General features: G+C 37.8%; 1 pseudogene across 1 annotated transcript; it reads right to left on the bottom strand.

Moving 5' to 3' along the window:
* Nucleotides 1–6,038: 6,038 nt before the first annotated feature.
* Nucleotides 6,039–7,291, bottom strand: LOC309667755 (NF-kappa-B-activating protein pseudogene; annotated as a pseudogene). The gene has a single exon. The product of its transcript is annotated as an NF-kappa-B-activating protein pseudogene (transcript).
* Nucleotides 7,292–16,370: the final 9,079 nt, after the last annotated feature.

The following is a 16,370-nucleotide window of genomic DNA, read 5'->3' on the forward strand; positions in this document are numbered from 1 at the left end:
AAGACCCACAAAAACAAACCCAAATCAATTAAGAAAATGGTAATAGGAACATACATATTGATAATCACCTTGAATGTAAATGGATTCAATGCCACAACCAAAAGACAGAGACTGGCTGAATGGATACAAAAACAAGACCCATATATATGCTGTCTACAAGAAACCCACTTCAGACCTAGGGACACATACAGACTGAAAGTGAGGGAATGGAAAAAGATATTCCATGCAAATGGAAATCAAAAGAAAGCTGGAGTAGCAATACTCATATCAGATAAACTAGACTTTAAAATAAAGACTGTTACAAGAGATAAGGAAGGACATTACATAATGATCAAGGGATCAATCCAAGAAGAAAACATAACAATTATAAATATTTATGCACCCAACATACGAGCACCTCAATACATAAGGCAATTGTTAACAGCCATAAAAGGAGAAATCGACAGTAACACAATAATAGTGGGGGACTTTAACACCCCACTTATACCAATAGACAGATCATCCAGACAGAAAATAAATAAGGAAACACAAGTCTCAAATGACACAATAGACCACACAGACTTAACTGATATTTTCAGGACATTCCACCTGAAAGGGAAAGAATACAGTTCCTTCTCAAGAGTACATGGAATGTTCTCCAGAATAGATCATATTTTGGGTCACAAATCAAGCCTCAGTAAAATTCAAGAAACTTGAAATTGTATCAAGCATCTTTTCCAACCATAACACTATAAGACTAGATATAAATTACAGGAAAAAAACTGTAAAAAATACAAACACATGGAGGCTAAACAGTGCACTGCCAAATACCAAGAGATCACTGAAGAAATCAAGGAAGAAATTTTAAAATACCTAGAATCAAATGGTAACAAAAACACAACGACCCAAAAACTTTGGGACACAGCAAAAACAGTACTAAGGGGGAAGTTCATAGCAATTCAAGCTCACCTCAAGAAACAAGAAAATCTCAAATAAACAATCTATCTTTACACTTAAAGCAACTAGAAAAAGAACAAAGAAAACCCAAAGTCAGTAGAAGGAAAGAAATCATAAAGATCAGAGCAGAGATAAATGAAATAGAAACAAAGAAAATAATAGCAAAGATTAATAAAATTAAAAGTTGGTTCTTTGAGACGATAAAATTGATAAACCTTTAGCGAGACTCATCAAGAAAAAAAGGGAGAGGATTCAAATCAATAAAATTAGAAATGAAAAAGGGGAGAGTACACATGACACCACAGAAATACAAAAGATCATAAGGGACTACTATAAGCAACTATATGGCAATAAAATGGACAACCTGGAAGAAATGGACAAATTCTTAGAAAAGTACAACCTTCCAATACTGAACCAGGAAGAATTAGAAAATATAAACAGACCAATCACACAGGTAATGAAATTGAAACGGTAATTAAAAATCTTCCAACAAACAGAATTCCAGGACCAGAAGGCTTCACAGGCGAATTCTATCAAACATTTAGAGAAGAGTTAACACCTATCCTTCTCAAACTCTTCCAAAAAATTATGGAAGGAGGAACACTCCCAAATTCGTTCCATAAAGCCACCATCACCCTGATAACAAAACCAGATAAAGATATCACAAAAAAAGAAAATTATAGACCAATATCACTGATGAACATAGATGTAAAAATCCTCAACAAAATACTAGCAAAGAGAATCCAACAGCATATTAAAAGGATCATACACCATGATCAAGTGGAATTTATCCCAGGGATGCAAGGATTCTTCACTATACACAAATCAATCAATGTGATACACCATGTTAACAAATTAAAGAATAAAAACCATATGATCATCTCAATAGATGCAGAAAAAGCTTTTGACAAAATTCAACACCCATTTATGATAAAAAGTCTCCAGAAAGTGGGCATGGCACAGAGGGAAACTACCTCAACGTAATAAAAGCCATATATGACAAACCCATAGCAAACATCATTCTCAATGGTGAAAAACTGAAACCATTTCCTCTAAGATCAGGAACAGACAAGGATGTCCACTCTCACCACTATTATTCAACATAGTATTGGAAGCCCTAGCCACAGCAATCAGAGAAGAAAAAGAAATAAAAGGAATCCAAGTCAGAAAAGAATTAAAACTGTCACTGTTTGTCAATGACATGATACTATACATACAGAATCCTAAAGATGCTGCCAGAAAACTGCTAGAACTAATCAATGAATTTGGTAAGGTTGCAGGATACAAAATTAATGAACAGAAATTTCTGGCATTCCTATACAGTAACAATGAAATATCAGAAAGAGAAATTAATGAAACAATCCCACTTACCATTGAAACAAAAAGAATAAAATACCTAGGAATAAACCTACTTAAGGAGGCAAAAGACCTGTACTAAGAAGACTATAAAACACTGATGAAAGAAATCAAAGATAACATAAACAGATGGAGAGATATACCATGCTCCTGGACAGGAAGAATCAATATTGTGAAAATGACTATACTACCCAAAGCAATCTACAGGTTCAATGCAATCCCTATCAAATTACCAATGGCATTTTTCACAGAACTAAAACAAGATATTTTACAATTTGTATGGTAACACAAAAGACCCCACATAGCCAAAGCAATCTTAAGAAAGAAAAACAGAGCTGGAGGAATCAGGGTCCCTGACTTCAGACTATACTACAAAGCTACAGTAATCAAGACAGTATGGTAGTGGTACAAAAACAGAAATATAGATTGATGGAACAGGATAAAAAGCCCAGAGATAAACCCTCACATATATGGTCACTTTATCCTTGACAAAGGAGGCAAGAATATACAATGGAGAAAAGACAGCTTTTTCAATAAGTGGTGCTGGGAAAAATGGATAGATACATGTAAAAAATGAAATTAGAACACACCCTAACACCACACACAAAAATAAACGCAAAATGGATTAAAAACTTAAATGTAAGTCCAGACACTATAGAACTCTTAGAGAAAAACATAGGCAGAACATTCTATGACATAAATGACAGCAAGATCCTTTTTGACCCACCTCCTAGAGAAATGGAAATAAAAACAAAAATAAATGGGATCTAATGAAACTTAAAAGCTTTTGCACAGCAAAGGAAACCATAAACAGGATGAAAAGACAACCCTCAGAATGGGAGAAAATATTTGCAAACAAAGCAACTGGCAAAGAATTAATCTTCAAAATATACAAGCAGCTCATGTAACTCAATATCAAAAAACAACCTAATCCAAAAATGGGCGGAAGACCTAAATAGACATTTCTCCAAAGAAGACATATGGATGGCCAACAAATACATGAAAAGATGCTCAACATCACTAACCATCAGAGAAATGCAAATCAAAACCACAAGGAGTTATCACTTCACACTGGTCAGAATGGCCATCATCAAAAAATCTACAAACAATAAATGCTAAGGAGGGTGTGGAGAAAAGGGAACCCTCTTGCACTGTTGGTGGGAATGTAAATTGATACAGCCACTGTGGAGAACAGTATGGAGGTTCCTTAAAAAACTAAAAATAGAACTACCATATGACCCAGCAATCCCACTACTGGGCATATACCCTGAGAAAACCATAATTCAAAAAGAGACATGTACCACAATGTTCATTGCAGCACTATTTACAATAGCCAGGACATGGAAGCAACCTAACTGCCCATCAACAGATGAATGGATAAAGAAGATGTGGCACCTATATACAATGGAATATTACTCAGCCATAAAAAGAAACAAAATTGAGTTATTTGTCGTGAGGTGGATGGACCTAGAGTCTGTCATACAGAATGAAGTAAGTCAGAAAGAGAAAAACAAATACCATATGCTAACACATATATATGGAATCTAAAAAAAAAAAAGAAAAAATTGTTCTGAGGAACCTAGGGGCAGGATAGGAATAAAGACGCCGATGTAGCAAGTGGACTTGAGGACACAGGGAGGGGGAAAGGTAAGCTGGGATGAAGTGAGAGAGTGGCATTGACATATATACACTACCAAATGTAAAATAGCTAGCTAGTGGGAAGCAGCCACATGGCACAGGGAGATCAGCTCGGTGCTTTGTGATCACTTAGAGGGGTTGGATGGGGAGGGTGGGAGGGAGATGCAAGAGGGAGGGGATATAGAGATATATGTATAGGTATAGGTGATTCACTTTGTTGTACAGCAGAAACCAACACAACTTTGTAAAGCATTTATACTCCAATAAAGATATGAAAAATAAAATAAAATTAACTTAAAAGTAAAAAAAAAAAAAACAGAATTTTCATCCTTGAAGACTGCATTTTATTCACAGGTATTCCACCATTTCCTCAGTCTCCTTTCAGCATTCTATCATTATCAAGTTGAACATTTGACTATATTGCTTCCTTCACTTTACAGAGATCCCCTGTGTTCCTGTAAATAAGCCATTTCCATGTTATACCACACTTTTTGCCATCCAGCAACAAGGACTCACCTATATAAAAGCTTGCACAAAGCCCTCAGTTCGATATTGCATCTGCTGTAAGTCAAGGTAATAATATGTATACTTAGTTGCTTCCAAAGCAAATTTTTCACATCATTTAAAATTTGACAGCTGGCCCAATAATGAAGAGTTTGCCTGATTCTTGCGTACCACAGCCAATCTGTTGAAAACCACATTCCTAAGAGGACTTTTCCCACCTGCACATCTCTGACCACCAATGAAAATCATTTCACCATGGTTCTTTTGAACTCCGGAACTCACCCCTTCCTCAAATAAAAATTGTAATAACATAACCAAAAGTGATCTCAGAACAGGGAGTTCTTGATTTTCCATCCCAGCAAACTTCGATAGCTGCACTGTTATCATAAATGTTCCCATTTATGCTAGCATTATTTTATCATCTGCTGAATCTGCTTTGTGGAAAGAAGATGTTGAAGAAAGGAAGCACAGAAAGTCACCTAGTTTTCTGGAAGTCTTAAGGGCAGTCACCCTGATCCTCTCTTGTATGTCCTTTCCATATATCATGATGGACCACTTTGCCACCCTTTTTCTTTAAGGAAATGAAGAAGTGAAACATCAAGATTCAGTTAATGTGATAAATTCACGATGTCTGGGGATCCATAGGGAATTTTTTTTCACTTTATAAGACCCAAAGCCACATGGTGACATTTTGTCATTCAAAATGTGTGTGTTTATGAGGGGCGGGGAAGGTAGTAGGTGGGTAGGCATGCACACACTTGTGTTTAGCATTCAAGTGTACTTAACAAGAACTAGATTTCATCTTTTTCCTTAAAAGAATGGAAAAAAAGAAAAAAACACACAGAAGCCATCCAGTATCTTAGTCCCTAAATCCCAGCCAGACTAACAGATTAACTGCATTTCTTTTTTTTTTTTTTTTTAATTTGAAATAACCATTTTTAATTAACCTATTAAGAATTTTAAAACTAATGTTCACATTTTCAATTCAACAAGTCTGTGGGTTAGTTTGCTTTTTGGTTTGTTTGTTGGTTTTGGGGTGGAGGTAGGGACTAAAATCAAAATACATTACTTCCAGAGCTGACAATAATATTGTAATACACAAGTCAACCTTCAAATTCCAGATTTGCTTTTTTCAGCCATGCCTTCATTTTGTTAACAAAAGTGGCCTCCTGTGTGTTTCTATCAAGTCCATTTATAACACATTCAACACAGAGGAATGATAATTTCTCACAAGTTCAGTTGGGATGGGTTGGGGAGTGGGCACCATGTAGAGCTAATGGGAGCACTGTCCCCTGGTGTGAGAGTTCCGTTTCTCACCTCACCAGCACCTTCTCTCAATGCCACCTCCCCCAACACAGTAGAGTTTCATTCATAATTTGGATTTTTAAACCAGAAGGTTGTTTTGGTCAATCCAAAATAACCCAAAGAGCTTGCTAAAGTTACATCAATAAGCAGCTTTTTATAGAAGGACTGAAAGAATTAAATAGAAGGCACAGTAGCACTGTAAAGCTTTTTCAGATCATGATAATCTTTTTGTGTGTATATATGGAACCCAAACTTCCTTTTTTGTTGTTAAAAATGTCTGATGAACAATCAGAAAATCCTTATTTGTCCTCTTTCCCTTTAGTTTTTCTGTATACCATCTCTCGAAAACTGGCCAGAATCTTGTTTTCTCTCTTTCTTCTCTCTTCTAGGTTAAAGGATGCAAGGGCTCTCTTCTCATCAGCACTATAGATCTGGTTCTCTTTTCGCAGTCGCACAGCCTCCATTCGGCGATGCCTGCTACCACTCATTACGTAACCCGAGCATTCAAATGATGCAATTTCTTCACTTGTCAAGCCAATTTCACCTCTTCGTGGGATACGTTTTCCAGCTTTTACATATTCAGCCATAGCTGCACCTTCACCAGGTAAAAGAGCATGGCCATAGTTCAAAGGTTTATCATCTTGAGAGGCAAGTGTTTTGGGAGCCTCTGGGCCAATCAAATCTGAGGGTTCTTCAGGCTTTGATCGATCCTTCCAGGGATTCTCCAGAAACTCTTCTTGGGACTCTTTAGAACTTGAATCACTGGAATTTTTTCTGCTCTTCTTAGACTTCTTTTTCTTATATTTCTTCAATCTGCGTTTCTTCTTCTTTTCCTTTTTCTTGGCTTTCTTTGCTCTCCTTTTTGTATCTTCATCACTGGAGTCTGTTTCAGAATCAGAGTCACTGTCACTATCATCAGAATACTTCTTGTGTTTTCTTTTAGATGATTTTTTCTTCCTCCTTTTCTTGGATCTTTCTTTTAAATGACTAGACTTCTTCTTCTTCTTTTCTTCTTCTGAAGTAGAAGCTGAAGTGGTGCTTTTCTTTGGCTCTTCATCCTCTACTGGTGTATGTTCATCAGAGTCTGGTTCTGGATTCTTTGGAGAAAGTCCCCATACTTCAGGAGCTCCCAATTCTCCAATCCTCTCTCTCTCTCACTTAATCTCTTCTGCCGCAGGCTCTCTTCCCTCTCCTTGTGCAGGAGGCTAGGCCATGGCTTGTCGCTCCCGTAGGGGCGTGAGTAGCCGCCATAATAGGCGGATGAGGAGGCAGAAGCGAAAGGGGAGCCCCGTGGCGCGGAGGGCCGCTCTCGAGAGCGTGACCGCGAGCGGGAGCGGTAGGACTGGTTTCGGGAGCCTTGGCTGGGGCCACTCAGTTGATGGCTAAGGCCATTCCGGTCCCCGGACCGAGAGCAAGAGTACGAGCGAGAGCGGCGGCCCCGCGGGGAGCAAGAGGATTTGCTGGGCTTAGGTCTCTTTGACGAACTGCGACACTTCCCCCCGGAGCCCGAGGCCTCCTACTCCGGGCTGCGGGAGCCAGACACCGGAGCCATAGCTGTTGCTGGGTCTCCGAAGCCGTGGGAGAAGGGGGCGCTCTCGCGAGTTGGGAAGATCTCCGTTGCCTTGGCAACCAGGACCAGCAGCCGCGACACCACCCGAACCTGATAAAACCTTGGAACTTAACTGCATTTCTTAACCAATAATTAACCTTGTATCTCTACCTTCCATCCCTCCCACTCTTACTATCCCCCCTACATTTTTTTGTCATGAAAACAAAGCCTTGATTTTACCAAAGTTAAATTCAATGGAAGAGATATGACAAGCCAGATGTAAGTGTCAAAAATGATAAATAGGAGGAAAGAAGATGGACCTCTGTTTTATTTTCAGAGCACTTTTTCCAACCCTCTATTCTAACACTTACCATATTGAATTATAAATGTAATGCAATGGCTTGCCCACCAGTGTTTGACAAATGATGAATGAACAAATGATATAACATGGATTGTACTGAGCCTGGAAAGTTTCACAGTACCATGAGCAACTGAATTCAGTGCTGAAGAATTACTAAGAACTGGATAATCCAGAGGTAGAAAGTGACATGAATAAAGATAGAGAAGAGGGAATGAATGTGACTCACTAATGGGTCAGTATTGTGTGCTGGTCTCAGCCTATCTATAACCAATATTGTAGCTGGACATGCCTTTGTGGTTCTTATTTTCATGGCAAGATGCCCTCAGTAATAACTATCAGGAAACTTTGGGAAAAAAAAAAAAAAGGTTTCTTGCCTACAAGTACTTGAGCATAAAAGGCACACCTGGGGGCATATGGAGAGGTTGTGGATGAAGAATAGAGAGAGCCTGGGTGTTTTCTGTTTGTTTGTTTTTTTCTTTCTAAGGAAAGAAGGAGCCTGGGGTTCTACTTTTATTGGGTTCAAGGGTAGGGGGCCTAGGGTTTCAGGGGCTTGCTCTTTATTGGTGAATTTAAAACATAAAACTGGGAATTTAAAGCAAGAGAATAGAAACGACAAGGGACCCAAATGGTCAGTTATCAAAATCAACCAAGGTCTCTAAACAATAAAGCCAGGGGCAAAGCAGGGGTGGGGGCAACTGACTCTTTAACTAGACCTGTGGCTGGCAATCTGTTTATTCAGGATAGCCATCTTTGAAGTAGATGCCTCTCTGAAGTGGATACTTCAGCAATCAAAGCTTTTGTCAGGCACTTGCATATAAAAAAGAAAAAAAAAGTCATGGTTTACCCTACAGACAGTAGATTAGTCCAGGTACAGAAGTAAGATGGCTTTAGTATCCTTCTTCTTTAGAATTTGTACAGTCTTTTCTACTTTATTTTCCCACCCCAATACTTCTAGTGAATGACTCTGGTCCTTTCAGCTCTTGGTTACTGCCAATTATATGGAGGTTACAAAGCAATGTGAATAAATAAAAGAACAACCTGGAAGTGCACATATATCACAGTTCAATTAAAAGTCTTACTTATTAGGAAATAAAGCTATTTCATTAAAACAGTTTCATTTATTATTAAGAAAATGTAAATAACTTGGGAAAGCATTACCTGGATAACTTGGAGACACTGAGTAATTAGTTATACTTTCTAATGGCAAGAAACTTTCCAGTAGGAAAATGTCATCTGGAACATTATCATTTACAAGTCAGTAATGAAAACAAAAACTAATAGGAACTTTAATGCAATACCAAAGAGTCAGGGAAATAAATGTCACCAGAATGCAGAAAATAACATCTCTTCTGGCATCTATCATTTAATTTGGTTTTGCTTCAATCCTAGCCTTTAAAAAATGAAAAGCCCCTAGTCACAATCTCTAAGCTTACGGAGGAAGCCACTGTCTTCATTAATTTCCTATTACACAGCAGGTGATGTTAGCATTTCTGAGAAGTCATAACCTCCGGAGAAACTTTGGTAATACATTCATTTCCTTTATCAGTTTGCATTTACTGAGCACTTACTATGTTCTGAGCATTGCAGATCTCTGCAGGGGCGGAGGAAAATGGCAACAATAAGTCAACTGAGACTCAGCTGTCCACACTCTTGACTGTTGTCTGAGAGCCCTCAAGACCTCAGACTGAATTTTAAGCTTAGCATTCCTTTTCAAAAACATTTTAAGGTATTTCATGCATTGTCGAGGCATTATCCTGTTTCCCAGGTCATCTACTGGGTATCTTGGAGTGGCCCTAAACTGCTCTTCCTCTCTCATGTCTGCCCTTACAGGTAAATAGATCTGTTAAAGACTTCTTCAGAAGACACGATTCCATCAGTTCTTGCTCTCTGTCCTCACTGCCACAGCCTGGGCTCATGCTTTTGTTCTCTCTGACCTGGTCTGCTATGATCTTATCCTCCTAATGGATCTATTCTCAGCACCTTCTCCTGGGGGAAAATGTGTGTGTGGGTGGGTGTGTGGGTGTGTGTGGGGGGGGTGTGTTTTGAGAGCATATCAATTTTACACAAATAAATTTGGAGGGCATTGCCAATTATCTCTGAACCCACCATTCATTTATTCATTCAACAAATTCGATGTCCAGTTCCTGTGCTTTGCACTAGGGCCATAATAATGAGCAATCCTTGCCATAATAATGGTCACTCATAATAATGTGTGATCCTTGCCAATATATAGCTTAGAGTCTAACCTATATATTTAAATATATAAAATCTAAAACTCTCCTTTCACTCAGAAACCTACAAAATATTTGTCTTTACTAGAGGAGAACTGTAAAACAAATTTGCTCTAAATCTGCCTGATACTCCTCCTATTCTTCATAAATCCCTTGATTATTCCTAGGCTTAGATTATTAGTACCTAGGGGTCAAAAGTGTTAAATAACCTCACAAAATTACTTTAGGTTATTGGAACTAACAATACTAATACATTATTTAATAAAAACATACTATGTGATAATAATTATTATTATACATTATTATTATTAATGGGGGTGAAGGTATCTATCTCATAGAGTTGTTGGTGTGAGGAGTAAGTTTGTATATGTATGTATAATATCCAGCATGTAGAAGTCAAAAATGTTGACACAAAAAATGTTGATGCATTTTTTTCTTCTTAAGACTCATCAAGAAAAGGATTAAATATCATAAATCAATGTAATGCCACAGTGTTTCATCAAATTATACTCTTTAAATATATCTACACATAGTTTTCTTGATCAATATTTAAAGCTTTTGATATTAAAATTATCGCAGAATTATCAAGCTTTGATTTAAAAATCAAATAATTTTTTCACCCCATTTTATTCTTGATCTGTAAGAGTAAAGAGTATCTGAGGATGCTGTATCCTCTGCACCCCACTGAGATCACTGCTACAGCTTATAATAAAATAAGGAAGCTCACAAGCAATATACATGAGTGCACTTGTCTGAGTTTCAAATGCCTAGAATTAAGGCTTCTGGAAAACATTTCTTATAGGTTTCAAACACAAGGGTGAGATTTAGATCCTTCACTTTTCTATTATAAAGGCCAGTGAGTTCATTACACAGACTTCTCTCAACCTTGTCAGATTCTGCTTCCCTCAAGCTGCCCATTTTGGAGAAGGTTCACAGTAATACCTGCTATTCCATGGTCTGTGTTTGTCTGAGATTTCATAATCACTTGGCACCCCTTGCTGTCCTGAACTTTCCTCATGCCCTCTGACAGTCCTGTCCTCCCAGCAAGGTATGAGGGATTTTGACACTCCAAGTTTCACATGTGATGAGGGCTGACTTTATGGCAGCTGCCTTTTCCTAATCCCATTCCCAAATAGTCATGTTGTTTGGCATATGACATTCAACAGGTGTGCATATGTCTTACAAGGTCTGTTGCTGCCAGAGGAGACATACGTAGAAAAGATCTAACACTTGCGTTGACCTGCAGGCATCTGTCATGGCCTGGTAGCCATGGCCATGAGCAGGAATCCAAATACAGAACAAGAGGGCATGCTGCCATCTTAGCAGATGAGCATGTAGAAAAGTAACCAAGAGCCTCTATAACAAGCACCATGGACACAGCAGCAGGACGGGATGTGCAGCCAATAACATTCAATTGACTCTTTATCTGTTGCCTAGGAACCTTGGGTTCATGAGCAACGTCCTTTCTAATTGTGACTTGAGCTGGCACATTCCCATCCTAAGAACCAGTATCTGTGAACTGCCGTGGATAAGTGTTGGGCAGCACAAGGCCAGCTGGATCTTTGAAACCAACAGAGCCAGCAATGAGATCTTCACTTGGGATGAGAATTGCCTCCCCTGGAGCTAGGTCAGCAAATGCAGTCTGTTTGTCAGAGCTAAGAGGTAAGGAATAAAGGTGGATCATTGTATGTTTGTGTTCTTTTCCCCTGCTTTCACTCTGAGTGAGCAGAAGAATCAGGGGAGGCACAAAATGGTCAAGAATAAATCCGTTCTGTAATGACAGTCCAGATTGGGGTGGCCTGAGTCAGGGCTAGAAAGAATAGAAAAATAAATGAGAGAAAATTGGACTCTGAATCAGTAAGTTAAAGAACCAGCAGGATTACTCTAGAGGATCATGGGGCTTGGACTCAGAAGTCAGATCATCTAATTCCAACACCAGCACCCCACTTATTAGCTTTGTAACTATGGTCAAATTGCTAAACTCTCTGAGCTGCTCTCCACCGTTTGTTTTAGAGATCTTGGTTGATTTTTACAACTAACCATCTGGGCCACTTGCTTTTTCTCTTCCTGGGCCTTTAAATTCCCACTATTATGCTTTCAATTCACCAACAAAGAGTGAGCCCTCAAAACCTCAGGCCCCCACTTTGACCCCAATAAAAGCAGAACCCCAGGCCTGCACTTGCGTTCTCTCCATGTACAGGTGACCTCGCTGTGTGACCCCAGGTGTATTGGGTAATTTCCAAGATTCATTAAATAATAAACCTTATCTCTTTCAAAGTTCCCTGATGGTTATTGCTGTGGGTGACTTTTAATCATAAAAGAATCACAAGGGCCAGTCTAGCTACAACACTAATTATTGATAGGCTGAGACCTGTACAGAACACTACTACAAATAACAATATCCAGTACAACTACCACAATCCAAGAAACTATCATCTCCCTCCTGGATTATTAGAATAGGCTTTTTTCCCTTCTTCTCCTACCTTTTTAAAAATTAACTTAATGTTTTTATGTTTCCATTTTTTTCTCCTTTATTGGCTTATTAGTCCTACCTCTTTGTATTTTTTTTCAATCATTGCTCTAGGGTTTACAATTCACATCTTTATTATGGTTTATCTTCATTTAATATTATAGCACTTCACATATAGTATAAGAACATTACAACAATAGACCTCCATTTTCTCCCTCATCTCCTTTGTGGTGTTATTATCATACATTTCACATCTACATAGTTATAAATTTCATTTGTTATTATTTTTGCTTTAAACAGTCAACTATTTTTAGAGAAATTAAAAATTAGAAAAATTGTATTTTACCATTTCCCACATATTTACCATTTGCTGTGCTCTTCATTCCTTTATGTAGATCCAAATTTCCATCTGGTAGTATTTTCCCTGGACTAAAGAACTACTTTTAAAATTTCTTGAGTGCAGATCTGCTGGTAAGGAATTCTCTCAGCTTTATTTGTCTGAAAAAAAAATCATTATATCTCTTATATTTTTCAAAGGTTATTTTGCAGATTATAGAATTCCAGGTTGACAGTTCTTTTCTTTCAGTTTATTAAAAATGTCATTCTATATTGTCTTCTGGTTGTGAATCTTATTTTGTTCCTCTGTATGTAATATATTATTTTTCTCAGGCTGCTCTTAAGATCTTCTTTTTATCATTGCTTTTCAGCAAGTTGATTATGGGGCGTATTAACGTAATTTTATTAACATATAGTCAGCTAAGAAATCGTTGGGCTTCTTGAATATGCGTGTTTGTAGTTCTGATCATCATATTTGGGAATTTTTCAGGCATTATTTATTCAAATATTTTTTCTCCCCTCACCTCTTTTTTCATGTACTCCAAATAAATGTATGTGGTTAATCAGAAAAATAGAATGAAAAGAAAAATCTGATGCTGATTTTGAGACAGCTATGTGTTATTCAAATCTAGATATCAAGAATGAACTTAGGAATGTATACCTGGAGCCCAGTACAGGTCTAATGAGGAATCAGAAATTTGGACACAATATCCTTAGTTAGGTTCCAAGGAACATTAGTTATGCAAGATGTTCTTCCAAGACAGGTTCCACAAAAAATAAGTTTGAGTAAGGCCTAATACTGGATCTTCTTAGTGAGTCACAATATTTATCAGCATGCCAAATGCCATGAAAAGATCGATTGTTAAAAATCCATTGTCTTCCAAACTTAGTAGTACACATAATTTTTAAATCAGCAGTCCTCTTTGCATCCCTCAGAATACCATATTTGGGAGTCATCAGCTTTAGGTAAAAGGTAAAGCATGGACACGGGCAATATTCCCCAGGGAGACTATGACAAGTGACGTGGCAAGACAGATTTCCCTACATGTTTGTTCTGTTAAACTGAAAATGAATAAAGGGGGAAAGGCATGTTCAATTGGCATGCCCTAACTAAAGGAAGGTAAGGATAGCAATGTGGAAATACAGGAAAAAACTTCGTATAATGAAGAAAATTACTCTTGTAGGGGCACAGCTACCTAATCCATCTTTTTTGAAGTAGCTGGAAAGAAATACCAGAAAGCAGCTGCTGTAAATCAGGGAGACAGTATCTGAAAGTACTTAAGAGCTCAGATTGTCAGTGTGTGACGGTAAGCAGGTTTCTTAAACTCTTTAAGGCCCAATATACGCATCTGTAAAATAAGGATAAGAATAGTACCTAAATTATAGTGTTTCAGCCAGAAATAAATGAAACAATGACTGTAAAACAATTTGCATAGATTTTGTCCTATAGTGAATACTCATTAAATATAAGCTTCTATTTATTTTTTTTACAAAGAAGCATGGAAGACACAGAAGAAAGAAATGCATGGCTTTAGAGTGAAGACGTTTTTACTAGCAAAGAGAGGGATATATAATCACAAAATCAAAAAGAAAGATAAGAACAAGCAATGTGTCAAAATATAGAGACAGAAGTTTAAGTCCTGGAACTTTCCATGTTATTCTAGGGCTTATAGAGAAGTCACCTCACCTCTGTATTTCTCAGTTTCTTTTTCTAAAAGTTGGAATAAAAATACTCTCTTGGCTGGGTTGTTGAAAAGATTAAATTACATCACAAATGTGAAGTCTCTGTAAAGGCACACACATCATGTACGAAATATTAAATGAGGATATTTGTATTAGTCCAGGTTCTCCAGAAAAATGGAATCCTTAGGATATATAATAAATTACAGGAATTGACTCATGGTTATGGAGGCCAAGAAGTCCCATGATCTGCTGTCTTCAAGCTGAAGAACCAGGAAAACTGGTGGTGTAATTCAGTCCAAGTCTGAAGGTTTGAGAATCAGAATATCAGTCTAAGTCCTGGACTGAGTCCAAAGGCCCAATGTCAGAGTGCAGGAGACAATGGATGTCTCGGCTCAAGCAGAGAGAAAAGATTGGCTCTTTCTCCACTTTTTGTGCTATTTAGGTCCTTAGTGGATTGGATGACCCTCATCTGCATTGGTGAGGATGATTCACCAATTCATCAGTACTCAATCTACTGATTCAAGTACTAACCTTTTCTGGAGATACTTTCACAGACACATTCAGAAATGTTTTACAGCTATCCGGGCATTCTTTAGTCCAATCAAGTTAACATATAAAACTAACCATTACAATATTATTAATGAAAATGGTATAGCCATAAATAAAAAGAGCAGCAATATCTAGTCCAGATTCCATGAGAACTATTATCATCATATTTATATCAAAGTGGAAAGTGATGCAGAAAGAGGTTCAGTGATTAAGCAAGAAATCCCAGAGATGCAGAGAAAGAGCCAGGATTAGAATTTCAGATTTTTTGGCCACATGTTCAGTTCTCCCAGTACAGACTTGGAACTGTTATAGCCCTTCCTAAGTCTGGATCAATGACACTTTATATTCTGGTCATGAGAAAATCCCTCTATGCTGCTGTTTTGATGCTTTGCTGCTGGCTGAAGAGTCCAAAGCTACACTGTACAAAAACCACATATCTCCCTCGAGGTCAATGATATTGACATTTTCTGCCTGATTTGGAGGTGCTTTGTCCACAAGCTACAGTAAATCTGATTTAGTCTCATTCTCCATATCACTGATAATTCTGACTTTGGCAGGAGCATGTATCATGCCATAGAAACAAAGTGAAGAAGAGGAACTAGATTCTGAGATACAAGTGTGATATATGATGAAGGATTCTGCAGTTTGGCTTCTGTTTTGTTTTTGGTTTTTTTTTAATCTAGAAGGAGGTTACTTCCAAAGAAACTTCGAAATAATTTTTTTTTTAGCACACTGGATCAAATCCCACACAAACAAATTTTTATCACCACCTATTCTGGCTTACTAATAGCCTGTTCAACCAACTGTGCAAATTTAGTCACAAAAGCACCTTTGTACATGGTGGCACAGGATGGAGGAAGTGTTAGGAGGGGGAAAATAACAAAATATATCTTAATGAGAAATTCCATAGAGTATCTCTAAAACCAAGGTAAAAACCTAGTTGAGAGATATGGAAATAGCCATTATCTTTTCTCGTAAGGTGCTTTGGGTATTATGAGGCTCCAATCATGATGCATGAACCAATCATGAATGTGTACTTAGCCCCCAAAATAAATTTAAAGAGAAACAGAAAGAGAGCCTCAGCCTACCCCCTCTGCTAATTTGTAGTGGAGATCTGTTTTGTTGTCGTAGCCCTTCTCCATTCTCTGCTTTTTCTATCAGGAATCAATGCTCCCACCTTCCATGTGGTCCTGGTGAAGCTGTCAATTACAGCTGTGAACATGTAATTAAGGCCAGCCAATCAGAGACTCTATCTCTCTAGTACTGTGATTGGATTAAGAATGGACACATGGCCTAAAGAAGTATAAGCCTTCCAGATAATAGATATTTGGAGACTGAGGGGGGTGGGGGAAAAAAAAGAGTTCTTTTTTTGACTCACAAGCTATAAGGATATAAGCTTGGTTATCTCTCCTACCACAGAAAGTCTGAGAACTGAACCTACATGTAGAAGGA

Source organism: Balaenoptera physalus, assembly GCF_965194825.1.
Source record: "Balaenoptera physalus genome assembly, chromosome: 10".
NCBI classification, from domain to species: Eukaryota; Metazoa; Chordata; class Mammalia; order Artiodactyla; family Balaenopteridae; genus Balaenoptera; species Balaenoptera physalus.